We start from the raw sequence: 21758 nt of genomic DNA, 5'->3' as shown, positions 1-21758 counted from the left end.
AACATGAACCAATCCAGGGTGTTACGGAGGAGTCACATGATATGTTCACAGTGTAAAAGGATTCCTGGGTTGAATTCGTTGACAGCCTGTGTTATTTTGGTCAAAACATTAAAATAAAATAAAAAAGGGCTTGCAGGCAAAGTTGTTCCTGGGTATAGTGGGGAGACGGATGCCAACCCTTGTACAGGTGGCTAACACCCATTGCTCTCTAAAGCCTTTGTGCTTTACTCAGCAATGGCAAACCAGGGGCAAAGGGTGTGGGCCCTGGAGCCAGCTTGGCTCCAGGTCAAGATTCCCCAGCCCTCCTTCTTTTGGCATCCCTGGTTGAAGGAGGAGGGTGGACCTGGGAAGTGGGACAGGCAAGGTCAGCCTGGGATATTCATGCTTATGCCCTGCTGAGATATGCTGGGTCACAGCAGACTCGTCCTAGAGAATGCATGCTAAGGTTGCCTGAATCAGTCTTGGCTTCTAAACATTGGTATTGGTGCAGTTATTCTTTTCATGGCTCATAGTCAGTGGTTTCTACTAAACCTGTGGCATTCTGACATGATTTTTGAGTTGTTTTCAATTTGAGAAATAGCCTGGGACATGTAGTTTGAGTGTAAACTTTTGATGTTGAAATCGTGGGGATTAGATCCGAACCAAGATGGCAGCATAGGTAAACACCTAAACTGCTGCCTCGCACAACAATTTCAAAACTACAACTAAAAGACAAAACATCTATAAACAGAACCACGGGAAAGCTGGCTGAGTGGAAGTTCTACAACTAGAAGGAAAGAGAAAAGAGCATTGAGACGTGCACAAGCGCTGAAAAGCTGAGGTACGGAGACGCGCGAATTGGGCTGGCGGCGGGCGACTGGGTGCGCTGCTGTTTTCAACCCGAAGGGAGACAAGTTCCCGATTACTCCGAACTCCAGTTTCTGGGGAGACGCTGGGGACCCAAACTCCTACAGGGAGAAGGTGGACTGTCTGCCATCGGGTCGGAAAGTGAGGGTGGCTTTCTTGCAGAGGTGCGCACAGGAATAATTGTTTACTGCACTGGGGCACAGGATGCGGGGACTTGGAAATGCAGAGATGCAGAGACAGCTGACTGGCAGCCATCGCTGTTTGCCACGCCCTAGCCTAGTGACTCCCTGAGACCCCACCCCGCACAATCTACAAACCCACCCAAGCTCCACGCAGAGGCTTTTGCATATAAATGGCCTTCCCGATTGCAGCTTAACCTAACAAACTGCAGCTCTGGTCAGACAGCTCCAAAACCTCTAAACCCCAAGCAAAGAGGAGGAAACTGTAGTTCTCGCTGTAGCTCCTGCTGGGTGGCCTCAGACAGTAGCTCACCTGCACCCCATTGGAGATCCAGAAGCTAGTGTATCTAGTGGTCAGTGGACACCAGATTTCAACTCCTCACATCCATAAGTGACACATTCAAGAGGCAGACTCAGTGAGCACCAAAGCCCCACTGAAGCAAGTCCTGCCCCATAAGTATGTCTCCAGCACAGCAGTTCTTCCATTATAGACACAGCAGGTCCTCACAGCCAATTGGCCTGGAGGTCAATTCTTCCCAGTGTACCAACAGCAATCAAGGCTTAACTACAACAAGACTTTGCACTCAGCCCACAAAGGGGTGGACCAAGAGTGTCCACCTCAGGTGATAGGCTGAACCACTGGTCACCTACCACAGAAAACCACTCCATCAACACAGGGAAGCAGAAAAATGCAGAGACAAAGAAACATGTCACAAATGAAAGAAATGGAGGAAAACAAACTACTGGACATAGAGTTCAAAACCACATTTATAAGGTTACTCAAGAATCTTCTAAAAACCGCCGAGAAACTTGATGAGACCACCGAGGAGCTTAGTAAGACCTTCAAGGACCTTAATGAAAATGCAAAAAAAAAAAAAAAAAAAAAAAAATGGAAAAGGACAGTCAGAAATTAAGCATACACTGTCTGAAATAAAGAATATACAGAAATTCAACTGTAGATCAAAGGAGCCCAAGAATCAAACCAAAGATCTGAAATATGAGGAAACAAAAAACACCCACCCAGAAAAACAAAAAGAAAAAAGAATCCAAAAATATGAAGATAGTGTAAAGAGCCTCTGGGACAACTTTAAGCATACCAACATCCGAATTATTGTGGTGCCAGAAGAAGAGAGAGAGCAAAATATTGAAAACCTATTAGAAGAAATAATGACAGAAAACTTTCCCTACCTGGTGAAAGAAATATACTTATAAGTCCAGGAAGCACAGAGAACCCCAAACAAGAGGAATCCAAAGAGGACCACACCAAGACACATCATAATTAAAATGCCAAGGGCAAAAGGCAAAGAGGGAATCTTGAAAGCAGCAAGAGAAAAACAGTTAGTTACCTACAAGGGAGTACCCATACGATTGTCAGCTGATTTCTCAACAGAAACTATGCAGGCCAGAAGGGAGTGGCAAGAAATATTCAAAGTGATGAACAGCAAGAACCTACAACCAAGATTACTCTACCCAGCAAAGCTATCATTCAGAATTAAAGGTCAGATAAAGAGCTTCATAGACAAGAAAAAGCTAAAGGAGTTCATCACCGCCAAACCAGGATTATATGAAATGCTGAAGGGTATTCTTTAAGAAGAGGAGGAAGAAGAAAAAGGTAAAGATAAAAATTATGAACTACAAAATGACAACAAATACATACCTACCAACAAGTGAATCTAAAAATCAAGTGAATAAAAAATCTGATGAACAGAATGTACTGATGAATATAATAGAATCAGGGACATAGAAAGGGAGTGGACTGACAATTCTTAGGGGGAAGGAGGTGTGAGGGGTGCGGGAAGAGATTGGACAAAAATCTTACACCTATGGATGAAGACAGTGGCGGGGGGTAAGGGCATGGGGTGGGGTGGGGAATCAGGTGGAGGGGAGCTATGGGGGGGGGGGAAGAGGAACACCTGTAATAATCTGAACAATAAAGATTTATATATATATAAAAAAGAAATCATGGGGATTGTTCTTTGTCATGAAGACTATAAGGTCCTTGGCCAGAGGCTTATGACAAGTGAGATGGGTATTTCTGCAGCGAGGCAGAGGAAGGTATCCAAAGGCTTTGGGAGATGGGAGTGCTAGAGCAGATTTATCATGTGAGAAGACTCACCCACCTCCTAGCTGTGTCCCCCCAGAAGGTCTAGAGGGCACCTAGAGGGCACCATCTTCACCAAGGCTGGGGGGAAATGCATATGTGTGTGTGTGTGTGTGTGTGTGTGTGTGTGTGTGTGTGTGTACGCGCGCACTTGAGCACGTGCACTTGAGCATGTGCATACACATGCGATAGTTCTCTCTGAAGGTCGTGTTGCAGGGGGTGACCATTCTGGCTACCTGGCTGGTTGCTTGTGAGGCCCGGCATGCGGCATAGCAAACTTGATGTAGCAGAGAAGTGCAGGGAGGAGAAAACTGGTCCCAGTTCTGTCATTACCTCCCTGGGAGTCTCTGGGCAAGTCACTTTGCCTTTCTGAGTCTTGGTTTTCTCATCTTTAAGAGGAAAGGTTGGGCTGGAAGTCAGTGATTCTTAACTTTGGCTGCATATTTCAATCACTCAGGGAACGTAAGTACTAATCTCCAGGTGCCATACTAGAGATCTTGATGAGCTCAGCGGGAGTGGGGATCTGACTCGACTGTCTTCACCATGTCCCCAGGGACTCAAACATGCATCAGGATGAGTGAGCCCCACTGGATGAGCTCATGGCTGAGGTCCCTCCAGCTCTGACAGGCCCAGTCTCCACAATGTTCCTCACTGGAGAAAGAGTCTGGCACATTTGAATTCAAAGCTGCAAAGGGCCTTTGAGGAGAATCCCCCCCACCCCCAAACTCCTGTTTTTAAAATTAAAATCTGCAGTATTTCTCTTTTAAGGAAGAAATTTAACTGACCAGCCTGCAGAGAGGGTGGATTGAAGAAGAGCCCAAATATTTGCTGTAGACATTTCCATATTTTTCAGGGCTGCTCAAAGATCTGTCCACCATATGTGTCTGCGTCTGAGACACAGGCCAGAATCTGTCCTTGTGTTTAATATAGACCCTGTCATATGCCTTTTATCCTTCTATAGATTCAGAAAGAAACCCGGGCTTTTGCTTGCTGAAGGATGCTCCCACTTCCTGGTCTTGTTGCTACCTTCTTTTGCGCCGAGCCTTTGAAAAAGGGTTGCTCCCATTCTGTGAACAGTGGGATTGGTTCTAGTTTCTGAGCCTGACTCAGTCACGAACTAGCTGTGTGACCTTGAATAGGTACCTTTCCTCCATGGCCTCTGTTTTCGCATCTTCTGAATGGGTGGCTACAAAGTGTCTTACGGACAAAATGCTCTGTGCGAATGCTGTTATAGGAAACCTTACTTATTCATCCAGAACATTAAGCTCAGCTACCTTTCCGAAGGAAAATGGGCTTCATGTTGTTGCAAAGCTCTTGTGCTCATTGATGACTGAGGGGAATTTGTGGAGAGCATCTCGCCAACGTGGTCAACCTCAGAAGAACGGCGGGCCTTTCCCACCACCCGTCCCAGGCAACAAGAAGCCCAGCGTTGAAGCACTTGGAGCAAGGGCTGCTAGATGGCGCTGTTTCCCCAGGTTTCCAGGCAGCCTGCATTTTTAGCAGATGGCTTTTGGAGGAGAATTAACAATTAATGCCCACGGTATCAGCCAAAGCCTGCAGAAAATATGTTATACTCCAGAAACTACAGAGAGCTGAGATTGCTCAAAGACATCCTGCCGCCAGCCTGGTCCTCTGCTGGCCAAAAATGTAATCAGGCACAGCCTGCCCCATGCACAAATTGGTCCCACAAACAAGGGACATTAATAACAAGGGTAAATAAGGAAGATTATAGTAAATGATTTGTGTGCTTGTTTCCTCAGCCTTATTGCATTTTATTTGGGAAGTTTCTCTGCATATAATAGTTACAAAACAATTACCGCTGGGCTAGAGGGTGATGATAAGGCAAAACCAATTCGGATGCGAGTTCACTTTCCAACAGTAAAAAAGGAAACCACCAGATGAGACACACGGGCTGTTCCTCTGAGTCCATATGGACGCTTACAGGGTGTCACCAATCTGTGGTGGCAGGCAGGAAAGGTTTCTTGTGTTCTCCCGACCTTTACTCCGCTATAATAAGGATTTGAATACTGCAGCTACCAGTCTCTTCATCAAAAGGCAAAGGTGTTCTTTGTCAGCAAGGACAGTGTTGGGGAGGTCAGGGCAAGGGAAGGGCAAAGAGGTCATGTGGCCCATTCTTAGCTCTGCTTCCTGCATTTCCCCTCCAGTGTTTGTAGCCCTCATTATCATGATTTCCAACGATGCTCGGTGGGGTGATGGGAAAGTAAGCCTCTCAGGGACAGCAGCCCTTTTGGGGAGGAGGGAGCCAGAAGGTCTGCTTCCCTGCCTGGCCTTTGATGGCCTTCCATCTTGCAGATATGGGCATAGCGAGGGGGTGGGTGGAAGAACCCACAGGGCAGTTCTCTCTTGCGTGCACTGGTCACGCTCTGAAGTACCAACCCGCACCTTCCGCAGCGCCCCCCTCCCCCGCTGTCTGACTCCTGACTTCTCTCTTGCCCAGAATCAGCCATCTGTCAAAATTAAATCGTTAAAGGCTTTACCCTCTCTCTGCCACTCCGTTTCCAGCTCCGTTTTGCAGGCTGGGGAGACAGAAGGAATGAAACACAGGCATTTTCTTCATGTCTCTCTTCTGGTTTAATCCTGCCTTTTGCGTATTCATGGTGTGCATTGTTTAGATTGAGGAAAATGTCCCCAGTGCCAACATCTCTGGTGTGAATCCAAAACCTAGTATTTTCAATCAACAGCATCAATGCCACAGACCCCAGCTGCCAAGAGGGCGAGTGGGGGGGTGGAGGGGAGGTACACAGCAGAGTATCACACCTCCTGGCAGGGAAAAGCGAGGCCCCTTGTCCGAAGGCGCCAATTACTATTTTAACTGCCCTTCCACACAGCCCCAGAGGCAGCTGGAAAGGAAAGCACACACTGGGGGTCCCCGCAGCGTCTTGCTGGCTCCCTAAGGCGTCCAGGCATTTGCCCATCTGGTGAGGCCTCCAGAGCAGAGGGCCTAATTAAGTGTCATCTGGCCACCTGAGAAGGCTCGGTGGGCCTCCCTGGCTTCCCCCTCCTCCAGGCAGGACTCGGCTCTCCCAGCTGCAGATCTCTGGAGCTTGTTTGATTGAGCAGCTGCCCTGGCTAATTATTGGACAGCAGGGTCCCCAGGAGGCTGCCTCAGACTGGAGGGGATGGGCGGAGAGAGGGCTGAGGAACATAAAGGGACAAGGAGGGGAACAATAGCAGGGGTGGTGAGAGAGGGGTCAGAGGAAGAAGAAACAGAGTAGAGCTGCATGAGCATTACCTTAGCTGGAAGACCAGAGTTGATCCATAGGTGGGCCCATCCATGTGAGAACACCCTGTCCCCCCACTCCCCACCTCTCCCCTCCCACCACACCGTGGCACTGTGTTCCTGCCCTTTGCTTCACTTTTAGTATCACTTTCCACCCAGCCTTGCTCCTTCAGTCCAGGGACTAACCAAGTTTTTCATTGGGAGAACATGGTCATAGAGGCCTGAACTGGGGGCAGGAGGAGGAGGATAACACAGAGGCTTGAGGAAGAGGATGGTGTTCAAATCAAAATTATTCTTTGCCCTTGCTGGACTTTTAGACATGCAGGCATGGATGTGTTTAAGGTGTTTTGCACCCTAGTGACCCTAAACCATGGCAGTTGTGCAGCTGCTGATATGCATGCCAGGCTCTGCCCACTACTTCTTGGGTGTTTTCCCTGGGTCTGGGCAATCACCCCATGACGTGAGACAAATTAAGGGGAAACAGAATGGGAAGTAAAGCCTTCATAGCAGTTGTATTGGCAAAAGGTGCAACCTCCAGGTTACTGATGCCCTGCTTTGACCTTTGCTTGCTTAGAAGCTAGGCTGAGCCACTGAGACACTTAATTCCATGGTTTTCTCTCTTGTAATGGAGGACCACTGGGAGCAATAAGATTGTGTTGAGTGAGACTAGGACTAGGTCCCTGGACTCCAGTTTAATATCTGGTCCTGCGACCATGGGTAAATCATTCTGTCTCCTCTGTCCTCCACGTTCCCATTGGAAAATGTCAGAGAATGCTTCTTTCAGTGTGCCAGAAGTTACCCTTTCCTGAGCATATGAGAGGTTAGAATCTCATGTCACTATATTTGGTTTAACAGGGCTCAGGAGGAAATGGCTTTCTCCCCGCCTAACCCCAAACTGCCACAATGTGATCGATCAAAGGCAGTTTTGTTCTAGGAAAGGGAAACTGGTAGATGGAGAACAGATGTTTTGAGACTGATCATGTGTGCCCCAAACATCAGAAGGGTGTGCTGTACAGATGTGCACCAGTTGTTGACAGCTGTAGCAGGAATTAAAAGGGTGGTGGGATTTTCAAAGTGACAGGAAGATAATCTCATTAAGCTATTGATGTCTTGTCTGGTTCCCACACAACTGTAGGCCCATCCCTTGTGAATCCAGGGATGATGTGGGAAGCCTCAGTCTGCCATAGAAGGATTCAGAGATTTGGATCCATCAGACAAGAGTCACAAGGGTGAGCAACTCTCTTCAGAACACTAGAATCCCTTAATTCCATTTGTCATAGGCTGTGGTCATCTTTGGCTCCTTCGAATGTCTTCTGGGCACAGAGTGGACCCAGTGGAGGGAGAGAGGGATGCAAAGGAAGAGAATCGTCCTCCTAATGGGTGTCAGCTTTCAGCTGGGTGTAGAATGGTGGGAAGTTGGATTTCGTCAGTCTTAGAGTAAAGGTCATTGTTTTAAAATTACTCTGGGGACCAAGATAAATCTTAGAGAATAGTTGTTACTGTTTACTGCAGATCTCTAAGCATCCCAGATTTACCCTGAGGTCCAATAGAAAATGACCAAATCTTTAAAGCCTATAGATTCTGCAGGGAGATTTGGTGGCCTCAAGAGGCCCAGCATGTCACTGTGGTGGGCACCTTCCCAGTCTCTGATGGATGGAAACCAATCCTCTGCTTGACTAACTCCCAACAAAAGTTGCCCAGGGCATTTCATTGTGGGCAGTTCAAGTGGTGAGAGGACCATTCCTTATTGTGAAATCTGCTTCCTTGAAACTTCTCTTGCTAATCCTAGTTTGGCTCTCTGGAACAACACAGGATAAGTATAATGCCTTTTTCAGATGAAAGCTCTTCATCTTTCCCTACGTTATAACAGTCCCTACATCTTCCTTCATACAAGACACACATTCCAAGTATGACACGGTGTCAAACTCCCTCACCACCTACTGTAGACGTCACCTGGGTTTTTAGCATTTGCATCAGTCAGGACCCAGAAAGGAAAACAGAAACACTCTCAACTCACCCAATGGAGGGAAATTAATACAGGAGCTTCTTATATTGTTGTAGAAGGAGAGAAGGAACAAAAAGGCAAATGTGAGATAATCCATCATTAGTAACTGCAAGAAGCAGCTACCATTCCTAGAGCTGGAGAAGGTTGAGAGGGAGGGCCACACAGGGGCAGAACGGGGACCAGGTTGAAGGTCCAGGTAGTGCGACAGTCTTACTGCTGCTGGGACCACCCAGGCTCTGTAGACATTCCTGTTGAGCTTGTAGTCATTTAAACTCCTTATTTACAGGAAGCAGGTGAAGTATTTTAAAAAATGAGTGTTTGACTAAAGTTCAGGTCTCTAGTGGATCTACTTTTTTCTTGCTTTCCTAGTGTATTGTCCCTTTCTTTTGGTAATGGTCCCTTCTTTTTCCCTTGGAGAAATTGCCCTCTTCCACCCTTGTGGTTGGGTTGTCTGTCACATGACCCTAGCATCCCTGGTCACAGGGGAGGGCACATGAGACAAGCCTTAAAACTTGGGGAGAGATGCTGAGGGAACTTGGGCAGATGGCTGGTGGAACTGAGGCTGTTGACGGCACCTCTCTACAGAAACAGTATTTGGCTTCTCTACTGACATCCTTGCAGCTGCTCTGATTCTGGGCCTTCCCAAGACCTAGATGTCTTTTCTGCTATCGCAAACACTATCCAGTATCCTTTCTATAAAACCTTTTCTTACCTTGGTTAGCCAGGGTCTATTTCTATTGCTTACAACCAAATAACCTGGGATGATATGCAGTCCTTACCTGTATTCTCTGTAGGCGAGAAGGCACTGTCTTGCTTGGTTGAGATCAAATATTGACTCTAAAGCCAGCACACAGCTATCCCTCTGTCTCTTTGTCCTCAAAAATATTAGAAGCCCAATGAATTAGTACCAGCTTGGAAAGTCATCTTCTCTTGGTGTGCTGAAGAGATCTATCCTTATTGCTGTGGAGTTCCAAAACCTGTGATGCTGGTGAATGTATGAAAATCAGGTCTGGAAAAGAATTTTGCTGTGACGGTTTTGATTTGTTCATATTGAAATGAGTGCATCAAATTGTCAAAACCTTTTTTTTAGTTCCTAACAACGTGAACAGAGAACATCTCAAGGCTTCATCCTATCACTGGGTTTGACCTTCCTGCACCTCTAAAATTCACTCAGAATGGGCTGATCTGGAAGTGAGCATACACATAATTATGTTCATTGGTACTTTAGAAAAATTTCTTCAAATTAGATCATTTTACAGGGCTGTCAAAATATCTTCAAAGCAATTACATCAAAATATCACATATCGGCCCTAGCTAGTTTGGCACAGTGGATAAAGTATTGGCCCAAGAACTGAAGAGTCCTAGGTTCGATTCTAGTCAAGGGCATGTACCGCCATTGCAGGCTCAATCCCCAGCCTTGGTTGGGGTGCGTGCAGAAGGTAACGAGTGGATGTATCGCTCTCACATTGATGCTTCTCTCTCTCTCCATCCCTTCCACTCACTCTAAAAGTAAATGGGAAAATATCCTTGGATGAGGATTAACAACAAAACAACAGCAACAACAACGAATCACGAATCTGATTTCTTTGTACCCATATGACTCATTAAAAATGTGCCAAACATATGGTTTTTGCAAGAACACCCCCCCATCACCACACTACTTTCCAGGGGGATAGAATCAAGTTTATCAGCTGCATATTTATCCAGCCATTCAGCTAGTTAAGAAACTTAACTTCACTGTCAACCAGTCCACGTTTACCCATATTATCCACAGAGATAGTTTAACAATGTCTTCTTGGAATCTGGACCAAGGAAAACATTGCCTTCCCCTGATAACTTCTCAACATGGAAACAAGATTAGTTTGGGAACGCTTGTTTCATAAGAATCATGTTGGCACAGATAATTATGTTTAATACTTACCTTGATAATCATTATCTTTTAAAAATTGGCTAGGTCTTAGTTTGAAGTAGGGAGGCTATAAAAAGAGGAATCCTAGCCCTGGCTGGTTTGGCTTAGTGGACAGAGCATTGCCTGTGGACTGAAGGGTCCCGGGTTTGATTTCAATCAAGGGCACATGCCCAGGTTGCAGGCTCATTCCCCAGTGAGGGGCGTGAGGGTAGCAGCTGATCAATGATTCTCTCTCATCGTTGGTGTTTTTATCTCTCTCTCCTCCTTCTCTGAAATCAATAAAAAATATTTTTTTAAAAAAGGAGGAGTCCCAGAAAGACCACCTACTGGCTGCCCTCCTGGGCACCTGAAGCCATACCACGCTCGTCCTCTGAGGGGTCTGACCACGCAGCCCCATGCCCCTCTGATGTACTTATCTTTTGCTCTGGAGGGGCCTTGGAAAATATGATGAAACAGTTTATGAATTTCATATTTGTTGCCGTAAACCATCAAAGATAAATGAGTTTCTGGAAAACATTAAGAAAAACATTTATCTTTGGACAGCTCACTCTGAATTGGTTGAATTCTGGAGAACAGAATTTGAAGGCAGAATGAATAAGGTGTTTAATGTTTACAAGCTTTGCTCAATGAACTGAAGTTTAGAAAGGCTTGGATAAATATAAGGAATGCCAAGAACAATTTCTCATTCTAAATTTGGCTCTCATGGATAGACGAGAGTTTTGAGGTTACTTATGCAGTACCGTGGTGCAAAAGAGAAAACTCTCCAAAAGGAGGCTACGAACTGGTTATTTTCCCAAATGAAACCAGGTGAGCCAGCTCTGTGGGGTGACGCCTTTGAAAGGGCACTTGATGCCCATGTCAAATTAGCCTGCGAAAAACTAATTGGAGTTCTCCACCCAGATTCTGAAGCACCCAGCAGAGTTCATGCTCATTGGTGAAATGAGAGTTCAGACAGCCATGCACCTGGGAGACATCAGTGTCTTGAGGATCTCAGACTCCCAGTGGCTATTTGGGAAAATGTCAATGACCATGTGTCACAGTTGAATATGCTTCTGATTCCCACATCGTTTTCAGCGTTGATATAGTTTTCTACTGAAATGTGAAGCATTTTATTAACAGCTCTAAGATATGTCTGCTAAGGGGCTTAGATCCTCCCAAGAGATTCTCATTTTATGTGAAGGAGGCGGTCCGTTAATTAGCTGTGTCCCTTGCATTTTTGAAAGCCACCTCTGTCCTTTGTCACCACCACTTCAGGAGATAGCTCTGTTCATCTCCCCCCTCCTCCCCGCCCCACAGTATTTCAGTATCTGGAACACGTTAGAAATAGTTGCCACTACTTCATGATCTTGATTTTTAAAATTTGTTTCAGAATAACTCTTCTTCTGTATTTTGGCAATCGTTTGCTTTTTTTTTTTTTAACATTTTATTATATTCAAATGATGATGTTACATTTCCATACCTATGACAATATTTTAACACTAGTTATATATCTCTATCTATCTCTATCTCTATCTCTATCTCTATCTCTATCTCTATCTCTATCTCTATCTCTATCTCTATCTCTATCTCTCTATCTCTATCTTTAATGTCTGTGTTTTTTTTTTCTGGAGATTTAAAATATATATGTATTTATTGATTTCAGAGAGGAAGGGAGAGGGAGAGATAGAAACATCAATGATGAGAGAGAATCATTGATTGGCTCCCTCTGCAGGTCCCACACTGGGGATCGAGCCCACAACCTGGGCATGTGCCCTGACCTGGAATCAAACCGTGACCTCAAGATTCATAGGTTGATGCTCAACCACTGAGCCATGCCTGAGATTTTTAAAACACATTTTTTGCTCAGTAAAATTTATTTTATAATATCAAAAGTGATTCATAAAAGTATTAGTTAAGTATATTTCTTTACTTTGGAAAAGTACAGTATCAACTATATCAATTATGGTTTTCATGTTAATCACTAGTAACTCTAACTTTCAAAGGCTTGGTTTATATGTTGAAATGTGTTCATTTATAGTTCATTTACTAATTTTTACTTCATTTTCAATCACTACTTAACAAAGATATTTGGGATACCTATTTGTTTTAGAGAGATCTTTATTATTATGAAAATGCTGGCCCTAGTAAAAGTCTACATATTTCTAAAAAATTATTGCCAGGTCTTGATAATTTTCACCTTTTCCTAATGCACCCATTCCTTATTTTAAAAAAATGGAGCATATTTCTGTTCTCTAACCACAACCTCCTCCTCCCCAACCACCCAAACCCTCAGCACTCCTTGCCCACACCTTCCTCTGCGTAGTAGGATGTTGTTCACCTTGGCCTTCAGACTTGAACTCATTTGAGTGACTAGGTATTTCCTTATCATTCCCTTGCTTAGCTTAGGTTTCAATTTTCTACCAACCATATGTTTTCTAAAGTTCCCAATTTGAAGATCACTTTCTTTGGTAGAAAAAGGAATATTGAATTGCCTTGTCCTTCTGTTAGCTTTTGACATGACACCGCTTGCTCAACCATGGGCTTTTCCATTCCTCACTTTTATTCCTGCCCTGAACCTCATCCAAAGCCCCCTCTCAGTGCCCTTCGACTGTCTTTTTAAGCCTACATGCAACCTGGGCTCTGTTTCTCCTGGGATCATTAGGACTGGGCTGTATTCCTTGGTTACATGTGCTTCCTTTCATATTTCAGACATTGCTTTTAAAATCTGAGATCAGAGAGCTCTCTGCACAGCCTTCCTATTTGTTTGCTTTTAAGACACTGTCCTTTTTTCTTCTTGATCAATGTCATTTGTTGTTATGAACTAAATGTTTGTGTCCCCCTAGAATTTATGTGCTGAAATCTAGTCCCCAATGTGATGGTATTTGGAGATGGGCCTTTGAGAGGTGATTAGGAGTCTTCATGAATGGGATTAGTACCTTTATAAGAAGAGGCCAGAGAGCTAGCTCGCTCTCTTTCTGGCATGTGAGGATACGATGTGAAGGTGCCGGTCTGCAAATTGGAAGAGGGTCATTGCTGGTACCCTGATGTCTACCTTCCAGCCTCCAGAACTGTGAGAAATACATTTCTGTTGTTTAGAAGCCACCCAGGCTATGGTGCTTTGTGATAGTAGCCAAACGGACTAAGACATGTGTCACTAGTAGAATTCTTTTCTGTGAACTTTCTGTCCGCTTTTAGCCATTTTTAAGGTCATAGTGTTGCCAAGGGAGTCATACCTACTTTTTCTCTGAACTTTTAGAAACCACCTTGTTCCCAAAGTCTAGACTTTATGTCTAATTATAGTCAATGCTTTCTTTTTCATGGGCTGTTACAAGTTCTACATTGATGATGGCTGCTTTGTCAGTGTTTATTTGACTATCCTAAGCTGGTTTGCCTAGCGGTTAGTTAGAAGACTGCAAAGGGGGGGCCTCTGAATTTGGCAGATATGGGTTCAAATCTCCACGGACCCTTTGAAGATCTTGAACAATCTACATGGCCCTCAGAGGGCTAAAAAATTGGGTCAGTTAAACAACTTTGCAGGGATGCTTTTAAAATAATGAAGTATGCAAAATGCCACTAGCTCAATAAAGGGTAGCCATTATTATTACTTACTGAATAATGTTTCTGATCTTTTGGGAAACTGAACTGTTACTCCAGCATATGTGTAATACATGGGAGTTGATAGTCTTGCGTGACTAAGTGAAAGCTACACTGGGTAACATTAGGGGGGAAGTGCATTGCAGACACTCTGATGGTAAAGGGCGTACTGGCTGAGCACACAGGTTCTGAAACTCAATGGTCTGACTCAGAGTCTTGCTGAGCCACATATTGGTCTGTGATTTTGGGCAAATGGATGGAGCATTCTGTGTTCCCATTTCTTTATCTGGAAAGCAACCCTATTTCATGGGGTTGTTACAAAGATTTAATGAGTACATTTATGTAATTGTTTAGAATATTGCCTGGCATATAATCAGCACTTAATAAAATGTTAGCTCTTCTTATTATAATGCTGAGGATGGCATTGTATAAACACAGAGCTGAGAATGCCAGAAGCACCAGCATCCACATATAAACCAGGCTATCTGAAACAAAATTGAGAAGGTTGTGGAGATAAACAAAGCTACAGAAATGCACAAGAGGAAGTCGCTGAAAAATATTGCCAAGAAGGCTTAGATTGAAAAGTCATTCCATGGGGAAACACATGAGAACTTCAGGGGGGAATGGTTTCAGAGTCCTGATGCCAGAAGAGATCAGATTATAGGGACAGTGAAGCTTTTACCATGGATTTTGCCTTGCCTCTCGTTAAATCATTGGAGCCCTCATCTGAGTGGCCTATCCAGGTGCCCCGCCCGCTTAGGGAATTGGAGGTGTGCACTATTCTCTAAGACAGGCTGACAGTGATAGGCACTCAGTCAATCCAGCTTTTAAAATAATGGGTCCTTGAAGGCTGACTCGTGGGATTAAAGTCAGGGAAAGTCGCAAGAAGAAGCACTTAAAACAAGGTCAGTGCCCTTCAGGACTATTCCCTGGACCAAGGGAACAAAACACTGCTCAGTGCGAGAAACTCCTCGGGGTTTCACCAGATGGAAAGAGGCGGATAAACATATATCTCCTCAATTGTCTGCTCTCATGGTTTACTAAAAAACTGATAGCTTGATGCCCTTAACTTTCAAAACATAATATTTATGCCCCCAGGGAATACCAGGTCCTTTGTCACGAAGGATCTTCATAACATTCCTCTTTCAGTGAGGGGGACCACGCCAGAACCCCAAATCTTCAACCACGCCATCTTATCAGCATAGCCCATGGTTAGACAGAGCACGTTGTCATCAGAATATCAGGGCCTAAGTCCTTACATCTTGGCCCTGTTTATGTCCTTTTAAAATTGGGGATAGTAATACTACCTAACCTGAAATGTTTTATAAGGATTAATGAGTTAATATCATATCCTGCACACAGTAACTACTTAACAAAGCCCGCTTTATTGTTTGAGGGCTATCAAGGAATTGGTAATAATAAACTGAGAAACTTCTCTTTGTTCAGGAATTCCTCTCTCTTCCTTGGATAACTGTTCTTGTTTATGAAGAGTAATATTTGAGATGGATTTCTGGAAGAGTCTAGTCTGTTTAAAGCGAGGCTCAATGTGAGGTGGAACTTATTCAAAATTCTACTGACTCTTCAGAGCTCATTCAGAACAGCGTATCCTCAGGAAGCCTCTTCAGCGACTCTGCTTGCCTGGCCAGGCTCCTGCCTGGGTGCCCATCGCAAGTGCGGCCCGAACTTCGTCCATCATCCATCGATTTACATCACATTTTGCATTTCTCTCTACATCTGAAAACATCTTTTACAGTTTTGAAGTGTATTGCCAGATCATGAAAGATAATATATGCTCAGCATTTTAAAATATATTACGGGTGAATTTATTTCTTGTGTATAATTCCTGTTTGGCATAAAAGGGGCAGACAGTGGTATAATTTAAAAAAATGCAGTGTTGAGTCAGGTAGACTGCATTGAAGGCCCGAATCCTCTCTTTATTTTGTCTATGGCCCTATGCAAGCTCGCTAAACTCTCTGAACCTTAATCTCTTCATCTTTTATTTTTTTGGTGGAAAATAAACTTTTATTTTTATTTTTTTCCTTTTTATTGAATTTATTGGGTGACACTGGTTAACAAAATTATGTAGGTTTCAGGTGCACAATTCTACAACACATCCTCTGTACACTGTATTGTGTGTTCACTGCCCAAGTTAAGTCTCTGTCCATCACCATTTATCCTCCTATACCCTCCTCTGCCTCCCCCAACCCTTTTCCCTCTGGTAATCACTGAAATGTTGTTCATGTCCATGAATTTTTCTCTCTCTCTTTTTTTTTTCCCAATCCTCTACCCCCACCTAAGCCCTTTAATTTTAATATGAGAACAATTGAGAGAAATTAAATGGTACAAATGTTGCTTTAGATCAGTCTGTGGACCCACCCTCCTCACAGTCAGTTGATCAGTCTTGAGCTCCACCTACCCTCTTGGTTCCTTAATCAATTGGCAGCCCAATCTAGTGATCAGTTTCTGATACCTTTTGTATCAGTCTTGGGTTTTGGTTATACTCCCAAGAACTTTTTTATAGCCATTCTCAACTCTCAGGGGTGCTTACACTGTATAATGATAAATAGGACCTGAGTGCTTAATAAAAATGCTAATTTCAGGACCCCAACCTGAATGATCCTGATTCTTTAATTCAAGGAGAGGCTCAGGAACCTGCATTTTCAGCATGTCCTAGGTAATTGCACCAGGTAATTCTAAGTGCTGCAGAAACTACCCTTTGTGAAATTGCTAGGTCCTACGAATCAGCTCCTTATTTGTTCTGTCCAAAAATGCCTCTAAGCAGGGGTTCTTAACCTTGAGTACATGCGCAGGCTTTAGGGACTATGTGAGCTCCCCAAAATTGAAGGCAAGTCATGTATAGATACATTTCCTTGGGGAGAATTTTGTCCTATAGCTTTCACTTTACATATGTTCATGAACCCTCTATCCCACTGCCCTCTCCCACCAAAAACAAAACAAAAACTCAAGAACTGTATCTCCATGCCCCACGCCATTTTCCACTCCAGCTCTGAGAGCTGTCTTTCTCCAGTAACCAACCAGACAGGGCTGTGTCAACAACTAGCCTGTCTTCTCATGATCTCACCCCCATGGCTGCATGCCATGGACAGGAGCATCCTTATCTGGCCTATCTTTAAGTGTTTTCCAATTGATTTACATCCCTGCTGAGCACAGGTATTGGGGAAACCCTGGTGTAGGTCCTGTGAGGATCCTGCCAGGTACCCAAAGATGATGGTCCTTTAGGTCTTTTCTGGGTTGAAAGTTGTCTGTCAAGGCCTACTTAGGAGTTCTGGTTTTTCATAGGGAGCTCATGGAATATCTCTATAGGGATCCAAATTATCTATCTATCCTGGCGGAGGTCTGAGCCCCATTGGCCTGGTTATTTTTTCTCTGGGGAAGCCACACTGCCATTCCCTTGGGCACTGAGCTTAACCCAAGGGAAGATTTCCCTTTCTCCTTGCCAGGAACACAGTCCAAACACATCAGCTTCCTGGAGGATGGTGGAAAGCTTGCTTGCTGCCTGTACTCACAGTCCCTTTAACTTAACTTTCTCTAAGTTTGTGGGGTGGGGCCCACCTGGACCCATATCATTTAAGTATCTGTCTTCAATGCTCTTCTATTGATAAATAACAAAATAACCCCTTACCACCACCACCAACCCCACCACCACCACCACCCCCACCAATGCCTGACTCTCCACTTATGAGAATCCTGTTTCTCCTCCAATGGCCTTTCATACTGTCCCAGGCTTTGGGACATCTATAAATGGCTCACTGGTATTTGTTGATGATGCCTTTATGCATGTGTTTTTCCTCTGGGCAGATCCATTCAGTCCCAGTCTTTAGACCTGATTACCTCTGGGTTTCAAGTTGCATAATGTTGGGGGGTGAAGAGGGGGCAGTGGGTTACTGGCGTGGCCAACCAGCTCTACCTGATGGCCCTTGTGATCTCTGAGCCCACCCAGGTTGCCACCTCTTTTGTACCTTTTTGTCCTTCTTCCCATAATGAAAGCATCCTTGGAGAAGTCTAGCATTGATTCTTATACTGTTAGTGTCTACTCTGCTGGTGAAGATGGCACACTGGGTCTGCAGATGGTGAAGTGCCTTTGCATTCAATCCCCTACCTCCAATCACTTTGTTCTCCAGCTTATTCTGTATGAAGAGCTTAGCAGTGCTGGGCTCGGGAAGAAAGCAGGCAAATATGGCGATAAAAATGCTAACAACAACAGATGGCAGGAAGTGTTTCCTTGAAATTCATATGAGCAGTGGGTTTTTATTATTAAATTTATTTCCATCATTTGCTAGATAGGTCTGTCCTTGTACTTGCTCATTGTGTGCTGAAATAATCTTGTTTTTCAATATCTGTAACAAGGAGCTGTTCATTACACCAATTATCAATACATCCATATGGTCCCATGTATAATTGTCAGCTTAGTTACATGGATGTAGCCTGTGTATTTGGAGAAAGTGAATGCTCACCTTATCCTAAAGAAAATGGTAAGTTTCTGAGATTTTTAGGCTTACCACTTTCTATGTTGGTGAGAATAAAATAAGCCTTTTGCAGCGGGGGAAAGGGAGGGAGATAATAAAAAAAATATTGGTCCTTCAATTGATTTCAAATACATTATCTTAGGTCCTGCATATAACTCCTATTTCACAACTATAAAAACATAAGCATCTATGCTCCCTTTGTGAATTTGTGATTTTTCATTTTTAACATCCAGTAAGGGGAACCAAAGTTCATCAAGTTCTTTGGAAACTGAATTTAAATGATTCTTATACCCTATATTCCCCCTAACCAAAGTAGAATTCTCCACTCTCACTATTATCACCAGCAGCAGCTCCATCAGCACCATCACCTTTCTGCTCCATGGTTATTGCCATCAGTACTGTTTAATTTCATATGTGACAGAAAGAACCTCATGCTATATATTTTTAACCCTTTCCAGATCAGGAATTCTAAAATCATAGAATTCCAAGGATATGAAGGGACATTGGGAGGTCATCTAACCCAAACCTCTACTTTCCAGAAAGGAAATGTTCAAACAATACAGAAGGGATTTATTTTCAAGAAAAGTATGCTTTGTGATGAAAGGGCTGGTGACAGGATAATGGACAAAAACAGAAGGTTAGAATGAAACACTTCCGCCCTTTTTACAGGATCTCTAGTCAGTGTGAAAGGCCTCCGGTGCTGGGGGAAACGGCCATCATAGGTAATTTTGTGAACTCAGTGATAATCTTCGTAGTGAAGAGAGATGTGCACTGAACCTGATTATTTCTCAAAGAACTGTCATTTTCCTAAGAGCTGGCATTTTCAGCCTCTTGAGCAACACCAACCACTGTTATCACAGCTTTTACTTGAGCAATCAATCAGGGGTTTGAAACATTAAACTCGAATATATAATTTCAAAGGGGATAATTTCAGCAAAATTCACCCTGAACTGAAACAGCTTCAGCCAGCCCTTTTCCTATAAGAGGGTCACTGCCTGCTCCCGTGTCCCTGGCAAATTCCCTCCCTGCACTCACCTCGCCCTCCTTCCCAGCCAGAGGAAATGAGGGGCCAGGCCATGGATTGATAAGGTTTCCTGAAAAGAATATCCAGGAATGTCCTAAAGGAGGCAAGTACAGGCTACCTGGGAGAACTGGCTCCCTCTTCTTGCATTGCTATGCAAGCCGTAATTTCCAGAGTAAGGGTAATACAGGTGGGAAAGATGGTGTGGAACTTCTCATCGCTTATCTCTGTCCCTATCAGATGTTAAAAATGATCCAACTTCTGCTCTGGAAACACAACAAGCCAGTTTAAATTTAAATTCATTGGCTAAAGTCCTGCCAGGATAATCATATAGTCCTTAATTTCTTCTTAGCTAGTCAACTGGAAATTTATGCTATAGCAAACACTCTTTGTTGCACCTAAGCGTACGTGTATAATTAGGCTAAAAAGAGAAACAGAAAAAAGCAGACACAGGTGGAATTTGGGACATGTTTTTGGTGCCAGTTTTTGTAATCTGGCTCCCTATCTTCAGGATCTATCACAAGAGTGAGTGATCATTTTTGTGTTTGTTTCGGTAACTACCTGTGCTGCTATTGACTGAGGGGTCCTGTCCAGGGTAATAAATGTTACTATGCAGCCATTGTCTTGTCAGATGTAAGCAACTTGCCCTGCAACAAGGGGAACAGCAGCAACAAACCCTGGTCTCCCCCCTTTTCCACCCCCACCCCCCTCCAGACCACATCTATCGTCTGTTCAACCTCGTAAGCAGCAAAAGCTCAGCAATGGTGACAATCTGAATATCCTAGATCTGTGGTCGGCAAACTGCGGCTCGCGAGCCACATGCGGCTCTTTGGCCCCTTGAGTGTGGCTCTTCCACAAAATACCACGGCCTGGGCGAGTCTATTTTGAAGAAGTAGCGTTAGAAGAAGTTTAAGTTTAAAAAAGTTGGCTCTCAAAAGAAATGTCAATCGTACTGTTGATATTTGGCTCTGTTGACTAATGAGTTTGCCGACCACTGTCCTAGATGAATGTCCCACAGCCCAACTCTATCTGTCCTTGGCCAAAAGGGGGGACCGAGAAAGAGGAAAGCGTCCCTGAAACCAGATCTCACATGGCCCTGTCCGTTGGGTTGGGGCATTGCTAGGTGCTTCTGGTCATTTAGAACGAGGCTGTGCTGTTCCTCTGTTGAATATAAATAATTTCAAAGAACACCAACATCAGGCAAGGCCACTCAGACAAGGCACAAAGAAGATTATTCTGCAATCATGTCTGGACACAGATAAAAACATAAACGTTGTCCCTACCACAAAAATGACCAAACATCACCCATCCTGGATGAGAGGAGACAATTGATTTGTCTTTCCTGGTTGCAGCTTTAACCTCACTCCATCCTTATGGGCTTCTAGGTAAGAATTATGAAGTTGCCCAACCTTAGAATTACCCCCACTTCCCGACGGCATCCAAAGTAGAGAAAAGCTCCCTTTCCTTGTATGATTGCCCAAATTACCTAAGAGAAGCCCAAATTCTATAACATGCCCCTTCTAACATGTATATGTTCTCCCTTATTGCAGCAGGTCATTACATCCAACTTTGTTCCATTGCAGGCGTGTTGCCAGTGGTCTTAGGTTGAAGGTCATCGACATCCTCTTGCACAATACCATGCTCATCTCATCATCCTACTAAATGTGCAGGGACCCTAAAGTCATATTTGGTATCTTCCTCTCCACCCCTTACCACATCAATCACACAGCCTGATGAGTTTACTTTGCAAATAGCTCTTAAAACTATTTCCTTCTCTACACCTTCACAGCAACTTCTGAGAACGCAAGTGGCAAGGGTCTCTCATTTTGTCTAGGGCTGCAGTCTCTAAGCTAGCCTTCCTGTGGCACCCTTGACTTTCCCCAACCTGTTTTCCACACTGCAGCCAGAGTAATCCTTTCTAATTAGGAACCTTTTAAGCCATTCTCACGTTGAAAGCACTTTAATGCTTCCTAATTCTCTTAAAGACACAGTTACTTAAAATGGTTGACAAGGCCATAAAAAGTCTGGCCAATGCTTGCCTCCTCAGCCTCATCTCATGCTACATGCCACCTCTTTCTGATTCAGCCACATTGTCCTTCTCTCATTTGCTTGAACACCACATGCTTCTTGCTACCGTAGAGTCTTCAACATGCTCAAGCTGTTAAGCAGGCCAAACGGGATAGCATATGTGCTAACCTATGGAAGATGGAAAGAGGCTGCCCTTTGATCAAGAAGGACTGTGGCTATCGCCCTCTTCCTGTAGAAAAGGTATATAGATAAGAAAGCCTACACTGGGGTGGGAGTGGGATTGTTTCAGTTCAACCTCAGAAACGTGATAGGTAGAGTCGTGGTGTTTCAGAGTGGGCTGGGCTTCGTTACTGTGAGTCCTTGGTTCC

General features: G+C 44.1%; 1 pseudogene across 1 annotated transcript in view; it reads left to right on the top strand.

The window, feature by feature from the left end:
- Window positions 1-11366, top strand: part of LOC308255882 (protein NipSnap homolog 3A-like) — a 35548-nt pseudogene extending 24182 nt beyond the window's left edge. The window contains exon 2 of the transcript in view: window positions 10712-11366. The product of the transcript in view is annotated as a protein NipSnap homolog 3A-like (transcript). The remainder of the gene's footprint in view (window positions 1-10711) is intronic.
- Window positions 11367-21758: the final 10392 nt, after the last annotated feature.

The sequence above is a fragment of the Plecotus auritus genome (genome assembly GCF_963455305.1).
Source record: "Plecotus auritus genome assembly, chromosome: 8".
NCBI classification, from domain to species: Eukaryota; Metazoa; Chordata; class Mammalia; order Chiroptera; family Vespertilionidae; genus Plecotus; species Plecotus auritus.
Note: the sequence above shows the minus strand (reverse complement) of the source record. Positions and strands in the feature narration are given on the sequence as shown.